Consider the following 14723-nt stretch of genomic DNA (forward strand, 5'->3'; position numbering starts at 1 on the left):
GCCCCCTGGTGGTCAGTGTGCATCATAGCGTCCGGTCGTTCAGTTTAGGCCAGTGGTTGGCAAACTCATTAGTCAACAGAGCCAAATATCAACAGTACAACGATTGAAATTTCTTTTGAGAGCCAAAATTTTTAAACTTAAATTATATAGGTAGGTACATTGTTATTAACTTAATTAGGGTACTCCTAAGGCTTAGGAAGAGCTGCACTCAAGGGTGCCAAAGAGCTGCATGTGGCTTGTGAGCTGCAGTTTGCCGACCACGGGTTTAGGCTTTTATATATACATATAGATCTTCAAATCCACTTACTTGTGTCTATCATCTTAATTTGCTGTTAAGCCTGTCCAATGAACTATTTCATATATTATAATTTTTAGTTCTAGAACTTTACATTTTGTTCTTTTTAAATAGTTTCTTTCCTGAGATTTGTTAATTCATTACAAGCATATATTCCTTTACATCTTTGAGTATAATTATTATAGCTGTTTAGGATCCTTGTCTTCCAATTCCAATATCTATGTCATCTTGAGTTCAGTAACCACTGATTTCCTTTTCTCTTAAGTACAGGTAACACTTTCCTTCTTCACATGACCTAAAAATTTTGGATAATACACTGGACATTGTAAATGGTGTTATAGATTTTACGGGTCCTGTTATGTTCCTTTCAACAGTATGGGAATTTTTCTTTATTTTACTTTTTAAAAATAAAGCATATAGTTAACTTGCCTGGATTTAAACTCAAATTCTGTCTCATTTGTGGTGGGAAGTAGCTAGGGTAACCAGATGTCACACTATGCCTGGGATTGAGTGTTTCCCAGACCACCCATTTATTTTTTTATTTTTATTTTTTTTAAATATACTTTATTGATTTTTTACAGAGAGGAAGGGAGAAGGATAGAGAGCCAGAAACATCGATGAGAGAGAAACACCGATCAGCTGCCTCCCACACACCCCCCACTGGGGATGTGCCCGCAACCAAGGTACATGCCCTTGACCAGAATCGAACCTGGGAACCCTCAGTCCGCAGGCCGGTGCTCTATCCACTGGGCCAAACTGGTTAGGGCCCAGACCATCCTTTTAGAAGCACAAATTTCTGTTCAGATGGGCTGCTCAGAGTGTGACTCATATAAGTGTAGTTCAAGGATCAGCTACAGATTTGAATCAGCCAAAGAATTTATACACAAAAAAAGCCCTCCCTGCCTTCTCCATTCTAGAACTTCTCCTCCTTGCTTCCCAGCTGCTGTGCTTGCTATGGTTTAAAAAATATACTGGTCCTCGGGTTACGTTGGAGCGTAATTCGATTTTCGCCGTAAGTCGGAACTCACCTACATAAGTATCTACCTCACTCACATGGAGCACATACACAGCAGTAATGAAGTGAAACAGCAAAAAAAAAAAATTAAAAGATAACAGTTCCTGACCTTTACTTGTGGTAAATAAATAAAAAACATAAAGCACATATGTACATACGTCAAAATGACGGAACTTTTTTTTTTATAAATAAATGGGAGATAGCGATGTAACCACGAAACGACGTACGTAGAGTCTGACGTAACCCGAGGACTGCCTGTATATCATTTTCTATTGATTTTAGAGAGAGTAGAAGGGAGAGGGGGAGAGAGAAACGCTGATGAGAAACATGGATGAGAAAGAAAACATCACTCAGCTGCCTCCTGCATGTCCCCTACTGGGGATCGAGTCCACAATCCGGGCATGTGCCCTGACCAGGAATCAAACCAGTGACCTCTCAGAGCATGGGATGATGCTCAACCAACTGAGCCACACTGGCCAGGGCCTTGACATGGGTCTTTTGTTTTGTTTTTTTTAGGACTCATCCTATCTCATTCTTTAAAATATTTATTGTTGAAAGTGTTACAGATATCCTTCCCGCCCCCACTGACTCCCTCTATCCCGCTCCCACTCACCCCACCCCAGGCCTTCACCACATGTGATATTCCTGCCAAATATGCATAACATGAATCTAACCATGGGAAAACAAACTAAACTCTAATTGGGGGACAGTTTACAAAATAACTGGCTTGTAATCCTCAAAAGTGTCAAGGTCATGAAAAACTGAGGAACTGTTTCAGACTGAAAGAGAGTGACGAGTTATGACAACTAAATACAATGTGTGATTCTTAGTTGAATACTCTTAGAGAAACAATTGGAGAAATCTGAATGGGGTCCAAGGATTAAATGGGAGTAATGTATCTATGTTAATTTCCTGATTTTGATAGTTGTTTTGTAGAAGGTGGAACATAAATACTAAAGTATTCAAGGGTATCATATCAGCAACTTAATCTCAAAATTTCCAGAAAAAACAGGGTTTTTTTGTACAGTATTGCAACTTTTCTGTAAGTTTGATAGTGTTGTGAGCTTTGGGGGGGTTTTTTTAGTTTAAAAAAAAACTACCTGTGAAACTTTTAATTGCATACTAAAGGGATTCTTAACAGAAAAAAAAAAAGGAAAAAAACCTAGCTCAAGGTTTCACATGAGCAACCTTCATGTGAAAACATCTTCTAGTTACTTCAGAGAAAGATGGCTTTTGATTTGGTGACCTAAAGGGAAAAGGTCCTGGTCCCCTGAACCTTTTAAATCCTCTGACAATGACATTTAAATAACTCTCAACATTTTTTCAAGAGGCCTTTGTGTGCTGTAAATAACACTAGAAATAACTGAGTAGTTTCTAAGAGAATTTCTGACTCTTAGTATTCAGAATTTTAAGAAGACATTAAACCATGTATAATCAGGCAAGATGGATGTTCTTCTTAGGTGCTAAAAAAATACTTAAAACACAAGGACAAAATAGATTGAAGTACACTTTCTCTCCCTGAAATTAAGGTCTTTATAAAAACATGAAGTCGTAGGTAGATGGTAAAGGAATTCCCAACTGTTAAATATTTCTAAAACTTTTCAGTTTTTAATGGACCATTTTGTAATTTCTTATACTTCAGTTAAAAAAAAAAAACCTCAAAAAATTTCCATTTAATGGGACATACTAGGTTAGCAGTCAACATAGCTTTACAATATTAAAAAGAACGCTCTAGAAAACTAAGAAAGAAGGGTCCGTATATTGCTTTTGACGGAAATACAGTTTTCTTTACTGATGTTTATACATATCCGGTACAGATGATGGAAGAATTTCAAAGTAGGTTAATTTCATTGAAAAACAAATATTGTCTATCTCTCTCCTGTTACCTGAATAGGCAAAGCATGCTCCTGCCTCAGGACCTTTGTATTTACCTTCCCCTCTCAACAGAATGCTCTTCCCCCACCTAGCTACCTGGCCACTTCCTAGCTTCATTCAGGTGTTGTATGCTCAAAAGTCACCTTACCAAATAAGCTTTACATAACTGCCCCATATAAACTGTCATCCTTCATGGTCACTTTGTTTTCTCTTACCTTGCTTTATTTTTCTTCATAAAATTTCTTTATTGTCACCACCTGACATATTTTTGGTCATTTTTGTTTTTATCTGCCTCCCCACACCAGAATGTAAGGTCCATGAGAACAGGGATGTTATGTACATTTGTCTTACTATTTTGCTGTGTCTTTAACTCCCAAAATAGTGCCCACTCATAATGGACATGAATTTTTACATCTCTACCATGAATTTTTACATCTCTTGATCCTTATGAACACTCTAGATTAAAGTTCCGCAAACTACGACTTACCACTTGTCTTTGTGTGGCCCGTGAATTAAGAATGTTTTTTTTTTTTATATTTTAAGTGGTTAGAGAAATAATCAGAAGACTATTGTTTTGTGCCACTTGAAAACTATGTAAAGTTCGATTTCAGTGCCCATAAAGTTCTATTGTAAATACAGACAAACCTAATCACTTACATGTTGTCCATTGCTGCTTTCATAGTCCAACAGCAAAGCTGAGTAGTTGCGACAGAGACTATATGACTTACAAAGCTTAAAACATTCACTATCTGGTCCTTTACAGAAAAAGTTTGCCAGGAAACAGCTTAACGACGACTATCTCCTAACAATATTTCTATTTTTATAATTGGAATTCTAGGAAACAGTTGTGATTTCCATTAATGCAGTTATCAAAGTTATAAGTCATCTAGACAGCACCTTTCATACAAAGTATTTTACAAATGTGACCGATTGAAAAATTAATGTGACTTTTCAGAGCGTAAAAAACAACCCACCACATGATGCCAAACATTCAGATAAAATATTTTTAAATGTACTTATATGTATGTGTACAAATATATATGTGGCATCATGCTTCCATTAGGATTTTTTGGTATCATTAGATAAAGCAATTTCTTATCTCATTTAAAAGCCAAAATTATAAACCAGCAGAAAACCCTAGTTAACACTCATTCATATCAGGTGCCTTCTTTCTTTCCTGCAACTTAATACTCAATCTAATATTTCTTAAGTTTAATTAAATCATTAGTGCTTTCCACTGATACCTTACCTTTTAATAACAAATCTTATAAAAGGCATAGCTATTCTGTTACTGAGATGGCTGACAGATATACTGGACTGTAAAAATTAAAGGCTATTTCTTTTGTAGCTTTCTAAAGCACTTCACCAATTCAAAGCTTTTCTAGCAGTATCAAGTTGTTTTCTACCAGTACTGAAAACAAGCCTTCCTCACATGCTTACTGAAAGATGACAATTTCAAGTTTGTTTTTATTCCTTCAGATTCTCTTTTCATTGACAAAGATGCCATTTTTAAAAAATTCACTAGCTAGAATTTTTGTTATAATATCAATATTTTTCTCAGACATTCCAGCATTTTTATGTGCTGCAAAATTAAAGGGAGTAGATTACAACTAAAATTTAAACTTGGAAATGGCAGGAGTCTGGTTAATTAAGATTTCATCAAAGTTCACAGGGGAATCTTTTTACCTCTTTGCTCTAATATAAACCAACTATTAACAAAACCAAATATTTACATTAGCAACAAAATTTGTAACCATATTTTTAACTTGAATAGTTATGAACTTGCCTTCATTGTGAGACTATTAAGTAATTATTATTCAATTGAGAATATCAGCTAACAAAATTATACTTTAAGTCTCAGAGATCAGATTTTCACTGGCTGTTCTGTTTTCCCAGTAGGAAGTTGTAGGTGCTAAAGGAGAGCAAAATGTCAAATCTCAGAAAGATTGCTGCATTGACTTTGCCAGCTGCCAGCAGTTCTGGTGCCTGACGGCTGCCAGAAAGCTGTACCTGAACGCTGACATTCCTTTTTATCTTCATAACAGTAAACTGACTCTTATCCCCATGTCTCTTAAAAAAATAGTTTTTTAAAATCTAAAATGTTCACTTTTACTTTTTAACCAAAATCTTTGGAAACTGAGTCACTATAAAAATGTACTCATATTTGCAACATTAACATTAGGGACAGAAGTGTTAGCTATTATTTCTGAAAGGTCCTTCACCATTTCTTTTTATTACTACCACATATAATCAATTCCTGGAATCTTGGCATCACAAGAACAATTCTGCATAATGAAAAATGATACCTAAGACTAATGAAATCAGAATATTAGAAATGGAGTGGATATTTTAACTAGCTTAAGTGACCTTCCTCTGACACCTGGTGCTTGAATTTCCTCCAATATCTCCCTATTTGGGTTGTATGTTTCCTCCCCTTAGACACTTCCAATAATATAGAAGTTATTCCTTTCCATTTCAGGAAAAAAGTTTTAAAAGTTCCTCCTTAAATGTAGCTGAACTCAAATTTCCTGAAATGTCCATTTCAGGTCCTTGTTCAGCTTCTTGGGAACATACAAGATAAGTTATTACTCAGATGCTATTACTCAGTTCCCTAACCGCGGTGAGAGCTTTCTTCTGAACCTGGTTTTGTTTGCTTGTGGTCCTCCAAAAAGGTATCATGAAGCACTTAATCCAGTAAGTGCAAATGAAATTTCATATTATCTCACAGCATTTCTGGAAAATGAAAAGGTATAATTGCATTTACTATTCTCCCCATTTTACCGACAAAGTTCATGACACAAAGAATAACAAAATATAGTCACCTAATTGACCAATGGTACAATGTCAGTGACACATTAAGGAGAGAAGCAGGACTAATTTCTTAAGTTTTACCTTTGTTTCAAAGAATTTAACTAATGTTTTAATTAAAGTGCTTTCCTATAGATCAGTGATGGCGAACCTGTGACACGAGAACTCATTTTTTTGGTTGATTTTTCTTTGTTAAATGGCATTTAAATATATAAAATAAATATCAAAAATATAAGTCTTTGTTTTACTATGGTTGCAAAGATCAAAAAATTTCTATATGTGACAAAGCACCAGAGTTAAGTTAGGGTTTTTCAAAATGCTGACACGCTGAGCTCAAAAGGTTCGCCATCACTGCTATAGATTACAGATCTTAGAAGAATAGAAATAGAACAGATTTTAGACTCAATTAATTTCAAATAATTATGATTGAAGGGAAAGGAAGACATAAAAACAAGGAGCATGCCTTAAAATGAGAGTAATCCCTCCAACCATGAAATACTTCCTTTCTTTCTTCCTTGGATTAAGGTAAAAGTTAAGAAATATCAAGACTACTTTCTGAGGGCACCAGATCAAATACAGTCCATGTTACCATTCCAATTCTTTCTACCTTACCTCTTTTTAAAATTAAGGATTCCATTTTCCCCCTATATTAAATGTTTAATGAAGAAATTATAGAGTGTGGAGCACAGGTTTAAAACAACAAATTTAACATCTAGTGCTATTTTCCCTTGTTACTCTGAATTTATAGACAGATATATTTCAATTTTACCATGGCTATCACATGCCATAAATGAACATGTAGAGAGAAAAGGAAGAATGCACATTTCATGTCATTGCTACTTTTTAAAAAATTTATGCTAATATAAGTGAATCCCACATATTCCTAGTAAAATTTTCTTTCTGTTTTTCTTTTTTTTAAATAAAAATATGGAACACTTCACGAATTTGCGTGTCATCCTTGCGCAGGGGCCATGCTAATCTTCTCTGTATCATTCCAATTTTAGTATATGTGCTGCTGAAGAGAGCACAAAATTTTCATTTTATAACTGTAAAATGCCTAGATTTTTTTTTAAAGGGGAGAATGATGATTTTTATTTTATTTTTATTTTTATTTTTAGTATATTTCATTGATTTTTTTTACAGAGAGGAAGGGAGAGGAATAGAGAGTTAGAAACATCAATGAGAGAGAAACATCGATCAGCTGCCTCCTGCACATCTCCTACTAGGGATGTGCCCGCAACCAAGGTACATGCCCTTGACCGGAATCGAACCTGGGACCCTTCAGTCCGCAGGCCGACGCTCTATCCACTGAGCCAAACCGGTTAGGGCAAAATGCCTAGATTTTTAAAAGTAAAATAACTGGGGTAAAAAACAGAATCATTAAAGTGGGTGATATATCTAAATGTGAAAGTTTAAAAAAGTCAAATTTCTACACAAGAGAATATTTTCATGGCCTTGGAAGAGGCAAATATTTCTTCAACAGGACATAAAATGCACTTAATCCCAAAGAAGAAAATTTGATAAATTAGCCTTTATTAAAATTAAAAATTCTAGTCATTACGTAGATTAAGAAAATAAATAAGCAAGGTGTAGACTGGGAGAAAATATTTACAATACACTTTTGACAAAGTATACATTTCCAAAATATTTTTGAAATACCTACAAAACTATTAAAAATATAAAGAACCCAACTTTTAAAAAAATGCACTTCAGGCACTTTAGGAAAAAGGATAGACAAATGGCCAATAAAAATATGAAAAGGTAGCCAATCAATATTCCTCAGGAAAATACAAATTAAAGCCACAAAAAATACCATTACATACCCACCAAAATGGCTAAAATTAAAAAAAGACTGACAATAGCAAATGTCAGCAAGACGTGGAACTGGAACTCTCAGACACTGTTAGTGGGAGGGTGAACTGGCCTAACCACTTTGGAAACTGTTTGGCAATATGTATTAAAGCTAAATATACACCTACCCTATGACCCAGAAATGCTAGTCCTAAATCTATATCCAAGAGAAATGAGTATATGTCCACTAAAAGACATGCATAAGAATTTTCATAACACCGACAAAGACTGGAAATAATCAAATGTCCATCAAGAGTAGAATGAATAAACAAATTGTAGTATATTCATACTATTCAACAACAAATGAGAATGAACTAATAAATGTTACAATATGAATGGATCTCAAGTATATTCAGCAAAAAAAAAAAGCAAAAAAGCCAGACATATGGAATTCAAGAACAGGAAAACTGATATATGCTTTATATAAGTCCAAATAGTAGTTAACTTTGGGTGAGGAGGGTATATTAATTATAAATTGGCACAAGGGAACCTTCTGGGGTGATGCAACTGTTCCATATCTTGATCTGGAACATGTGTATATAGGTAAAAATGAATCAAGCTACATACATTAAGACATGTGTACTTATTGTATAAGTTATTCCTTAATTTTTAAAAATTTCTGTTGGCCTGGCCAGTGTGGCTCAGGGATTGAGCATTGACCTATGAACCAGGAGGTCACAGTTAGATTCCCGGTCAGGACACATGCCTGGGTTGTGGGCTTATTCCCCAGTGTCAGGACACATGCCTGGGTTGTGGGCTTATTCCCCAGTGTGGGGTGTGCATCAATAAAAATATATTTAATATATTTTTTAAGAGAGAGGGAGAGAGAGAGAGAGAGAAACATCAAAGATGAAAGAATCATTGATTGGTTGCCTCCTGCAGGCTCCACACTGGGAGATCGAGCCTGCAACTCTGGCATGTGCCCTGACAGGAAATTGAACTGTGACCTCCATGTGCCCTGACAGGAAATTGAACTGTGACCTCCTAGTTCATAGGTCAATGCTCAACCACTAAGCCACACTGGCTGGGTAATCAGAGAGGAAGGCAGAGGGATAGAGAGTTAGAAACATCGATGAGAGAGAAACATCGATCAGCTGCCTCCTGCATACTCCCTACTGGAGATGTGCCCGCAACCAAGGTACATGCGTTTGACCAGAATCGAACCTGGGACCCTTCAGTCGGCAGGCCGACGCTCTATCCACTGAGCCAAACCAGTTAGAGCCAAAATATATATATTTTAAAAATCTGTTGATCACTCAAACATTCTCACATATCTAAAATCCAAACCTTACAAGTGCAATTAGAGCAGTATGTTCCAACTTTTGCAAAAAGTTTGAATTCCAAGGGTTTTAATGATTCTTCTAATAGTCTTTATAGATTATATCTACACTAACCATCCACTGAAAAGACACCATATATCTTAAAATTTTTCATGGTTAGGAAATTTATTTACATATCATGTGACAATTAAATATGAAGATAGTTTCAGTGATAGCTAATTCCCCAAACTTCCCTGAGAATTGAGATTTCAAAATGTTCTGTCATGTGATTTTTTTTTTTTGGTCTTTTTTTTTTTTTTTCAATAAACTTAGGATACAGGTTGTTTGCCATTCATCTTTGGAAAACAAACAAACAAACAAAATTTTTTTGATTCACATTTGTCTCCAGCATCAGCCCCACTTATTTATCTGATTCTCACCTTTTAGCTAAACTTCTGGAAAAAAATGGTCTGATCAGTGTTTCCACTTCCTCTATTCCAGCGGTTATCAACCTGTGGGTCGCAACTACTTTGGCGGTCAAACGACCCTTTCACAGGGGTCGCCTAAGACCATCCTGCATATCAGATATTTACATTACGATTCATAACAGTAGCAACATTACAGTTATGAAGTAGCAACGAAAATAATTTTATGGTTGGGTCATCACATGAGGAACTGTATTTAAAGGGCCAGAAGGTTGAGAACCACTGCGAGTCTATTCCCATTCCCGCTCTAACCACTTCAATTTGGTTTCCATCCCCACTACTCCACAAAAAAGTTTTGTTAAGGTCAATAGCAGGTTTTATGTCATCAAAATTAACCCACACTTTTTGTCCTCACCTTACTTGATTTTTCAGCAACATTCAACATAGCTGACCACCCACTCCTTCTTGGAACACTCCTTTCATGAATTCCGTTACACCACACTCTGCTGATTTTCCTCCTGTCTTGCCCTGCTGCTCTTTCTCTTTTGCTGTCTCCAGCCTCCTCCACATGACTACCTAAGTAAGATGTTTCTCAGGCCTCAATTCTGAGTCCTCTTCTCACTACATGCTCTCTTTAGGTGATACAATTCATTACCATGGCGTTAAAAATCATTTATGTGCTAAGGATAACCATACTTCTTTCTAGCTCGACCTCTTATTTAGAGGAGAGGTTCACCAACCCTGCCCCCACTACTATTCTCCACATTAGCACTCTTTTTATTTCCTTAATAACACATAGCATAGTTTTAATTATTTCTTTTGCTATTTACTTGTTTGGGGGCCTGTTTTTCTTACTTGACTATAAATTCCATGAGGGCAAAAGCATTGTCTGTTTTCTTTACCACAGTATTGCCCATATTTTGCATACATGGCACATAACAAGCATTCAATAAATATTTTTGAATAAAAAAATGAAGACACAATTTATATTGTTATAAATGTATACAACATCAAAATGAAATGTTATAAAGCTTTTGTTGTTCAACTATCTTTTAAAGTCAGCATTTAAACAATAAAAATATAGTCTAAATATATATATAAAGATAATCCACTGCTAATCCATAATGCACTGTAAGAGTGATGATAAATTTCATGGATACTTTTCAAATAGTGGTTAATATTTCTCAGGCTATAATGTGCATAAGAATTCCTTAGGAACCTTGTTAAAATGCAGACTCTGAATCAACAAGTCTGGCCTAAGAGTCTGCATTTGTAATAATTCCCAGATGTTGCCTGCTGCTGGTCTAGAGACCACACTTAGATTAGCAAGAAAGGATTCTTGTACATAATTTGTGAACCAAACTGAAATACTTAAATATATGCTGGACCCTAATTTTGTGGCTAGTATAAATGCAAGGTGATTTTCATACACATTATCTTATTTAGGCTGTAGCTGGTCTCTTGCAGTATAGTAAACATAGAGTGGTTCTCAATCTTACCAAGTGTCCCCTGTTTAGCAAAAGTATTTTATAACTAGAGGCCCGGTGCACGAAAATCATACACTGGGGGTGGGGGGTGTCCCTCAGCCTGGCCTGTGCCCTCTCACAGTCCAGGAACCCTCAGGGGATGTCCACCTCCCGCCTTAGGCCTGCTCCCTGCGGGGATCAGGCCTAAGCTGGCAGTCAGACATCCCTCTCACAGTCCAGGGCTCTCGCAGTCCAGGACCCCTTCTCCTTACTGCCTGCCTGCAGTGGAGGTGAGAAAGGCTCCTGCCACTGCCGCTGAGCTCACCAACCGTGAGCCCGGCTCCCCCTGTGGGAGCACACTGACCACCAGGGGGCAGCTCCTGCGTTGAGCATCTGCTGCCCTGGTGGTCAGTGTGCGACATAACGACCAGTCGTTCCACCGTTTGGTCAATTTGCATATTAGGGTTTTATTATATAGGATACCTCTTTTACCATCATGAATTAAACATAACCTATCCTCCCATACAAGTTGTTTGTAAAATAAAGCCCTAACTGTAATATAATGGTGAAACTGATGATGAGATAACTTGTATTTCAATATGCAAATGTACCAGAATAATTATTCTAGAAGATATAATAATAAAGTAGTCAGATATATTTGTAGAATCACCATGAATGCAAGAGCTAAAAATGCAGGAGAATGCAGGTTGCATCAATAAGGGCCAAAGTCTTGGCTCTGAACTAAAGAATCATCTCTTAATTTATATAGTAGTTGCATTCTTAGACAATTTGGATTATATTAAAACCATGCAAAAATACTTCATCTTTATATATAAAATGGAGTTCGGTTCTAGCAGTCATTAGACATACGTAAAATGTTACCAAGTATCAGAAAAGAGAGGAGATTCCAACTTAGAATGAAGGACAACTTCCTTTAAGAGATGGCATTTGGGATAAACCATAATGGATGAGTGAGGATTTCAACTGGCACAATGGTGATCATATTAACAGTGCTGAAAAGTCAGAAGTTAGTTTGGGTTGGAGAGACCATGAGTTTATTTTTGGATTGTTGAGTTTGAACAGCATTAGAAAAATGGGGAGTTAGACAAAGTAGGAAAAACTAAGCAGCCCAGAATAACATGAGGGGACAAAGGATACCATTGGCAAGGAATATTGAAGCTACATTGTGGGTTATCTGAAATGCCCAACTAAGAAATACTTAAAATGGCCCAGCTGGCCAGTGGTTGAGCATCAACCTATGAACCAGGAGGTCATGGTTCGATTCCCGGTCAGGGCACATGCCTGGGTTGTGGGCTCGATCCCTGGTGTGGGGTGTGCAGGAGGCAGCCGATCAGTGATTCTCTCATCACTGATGTTTCTCTCTCCCCATCTCCCATCCTCTCTGAAATCAATAAAAATATTTTTTTAAAAGAAATACTTAAAATGGTTTTTGAGTAGGGGAGTAACTTGAGATTTTAGGAAGATCATTTTGGCAGCAATCCTCAAATTGGATCGAAAGAGGCAAGTTTAGATACAGGGTTACCAAGATAAAAAAAACATGCAGCCATCTGAATCAGTAATTTTCAAAATGTGTTCAATGGGACTCCAGGGTTCCAGAGGGCTGCCACAGGTGTTGATCTGTGGCTGGGGAAGGAAAGGGCCAATAGCTTAGGTAGGCCTAGCAATAGTCACTTGCCCTCTTTCCCCATCTCAAGTGGAATATCACACTTGCATCTGTCCCACATAAGATTTTTTAAAATATATGTTTGTTATTGATTTTAAAGAGGAAGGGAGAGGGAGACATAGAAACATAAATGATGAGAGAGAATCACTGATCGGCTGCCTCCTGCACGTCCCACACTGGGGACCGAGCCCACAACCCATGCATGTGCCCTGACCAGGAATTGAACTGTGACCTCCTGGTTCATAGGTTAACACTCCACCAGAGCCATGCCGGCTGGGCTATTTCTCAAATTCTGAGTGGTACAGCTTAAGCCTTTGTACAGGGAATAGGAAAGTTACTGATACTCTTACTTAAATAATTTTACATGAACAAATATGCACAGGAAAAAATACTTTGGAAATTGCAACGCTTCACTGAAATAAAGAATGCAGCAGCCCTAGCCGGTTTGGCTCAGTGGATAGAGCGTCGGCCTGCGGACTGAAGGGTCCCAGGTTTGATTCTGGTCAGGGGCACATCCCGGGTTGCAGCCTTGATCTCCAGTAGAGGGCGTGCAGGAGGCAGCCAATCAATGATTCTCTGTCATCATTGATGTTTCAATCTCTCTCTCCCTCTCCCTTCCTCTCTGAAATCATTTTTTTTAAAGAGAAAAAAAAGAGAATGTAGCAAATCCAAAAGTTAGAAGGAACTATATTATTTTTCCCAGAGCAGAGCCAATATTGGATTAGAAAGATGGTAGTATTCATCCTATTGGATTTAGCCAATATTTCAAACTCTTCTACCAAACCTCTCAATGTCACTATTTACCTTACTCTCTCTACCATAAAAGCCAAACCAATGGTCAAATGACCAAACATACAGGCAACGCATTCATTAATTCATTCAATAAATATGACTGCACTCTTACTATGTGCTGGGGACTGGGCTGTGATTTAAAAAATCCCAACATTTTGGAATGTGACAGTCTAGAAGGGGTTACAGGTGTATTAATGTCCAAAATATGTAAGTAATCTAGTTAAATAATCTTTAGATAATTAAGAGTTAAGAATAAAAAATATAGTTTTGTATTATGATGCCATTGAAATGTTTACTATTTCTCCTATAAAAAAGTTTTCTTTATAAACGAATAACCTGATGTTTTCATTTTTAAAAACACTCAATTATAACATTTTTTAAATAATTCTTTATTGTTGAAGTATTACATATGTCCCCTTCCCCCCCTCCCCCCAATAAGTATAATTTGTGATAGGTGTATGTGTTGCCAATTTCATTGATATAAAATGTTAGGAGGTGAGCTGATTTTGAATTACTGATAATGAGTAAAGAATATTGTTCTAGCCCTAGCTGGTTTGGCTCAGTGGATAGAGCGTTGGCCTGCGGACTGAAGGGTCCCGAGTTTGATTCCGGTCAAGGGCACATGCCCATGTTGCGAGCTTGATCCCCAGTAGGGGGCATGCAGGAGGCAGCTGATCAATGGTTCTCTCTCATCATTGATGTTTCTATCTATCTCTCCCTCTCCCTACCTCTCTGAAATCAATAAAAAAATATATTAAAAAGAATATTGTTCTATAAATGCTTTTATTCTGTTTCATATCCATTAGTAAACACAACTTTTTTATCTCTCTTAAATGGGACACATCCTATATAATAAAAGGCTAATATGCAAATTGACCAAACAGTGGAATGACTGGTTGCTATGACGTGCACTGACCATGAGGAGGCAGATGCTCAATGCAGGAGCTGCCCCCTGGTGGTCAGTACGCTCCCACAGGGGGAGCACTGCTTAGCCAGAAGCCAGGCTCACAGGCTGGCGAGTGCAGTGGTGGTGGCAGGAGCCTTTCCCACTTCCGCAGCAGCGCTAAGGATGTCCGACTGAGGGCTCCCGGACTGCGAGAGGGCGCAGGCCAGGCTGAGTGACCCCTCCCCCCGGCAAGTGCACGAATTTTGTGCACCAGGCCTCTAATATCCAATATATGGTATCAACTCCATATTATTTTGATTTACTGTACACAACTTTGGACTCTAAAAACTGGATGCAAAAAGCAGGT

General features: G+C 37.3%; 1 protein-coding gene and 1 non-coding gene across 7 annotated transcripts in view; both read right to left on the reverse strand.

Moving 5' to 3' along the window:
• Nucleotides 1–14723, reverse strand: part of IKZF3 (IKAROS family zinc finger 3) — a 74045-nt gene that overhangs the window by 54174 nt on the left and 5148 nt on the right. The window lies entirely within an intron of this gene.
• LOC111828311 lies at nt 6915–7021 on the reverse strand. The gene has a single exon (XR_002832153.1). It is a non-coding gene; the product is annotated as a U6 spliceosomal RNA (small nuclear RNA).

This window comes from Myotis lucifugus, unplaced genomic scaffold (genome assembly GCF_000147115.1).
Source record: "Myotis lucifugus unplaced genomic scaffold, Myoluc2.0 scaffold_329, whole genome shotgun sequence".
Taxonomy (NCBI): Eukaryota; Metazoa; Chordata; class Mammalia; order Chiroptera; family Vespertilionidae; genus Myotis; species Myotis lucifugus.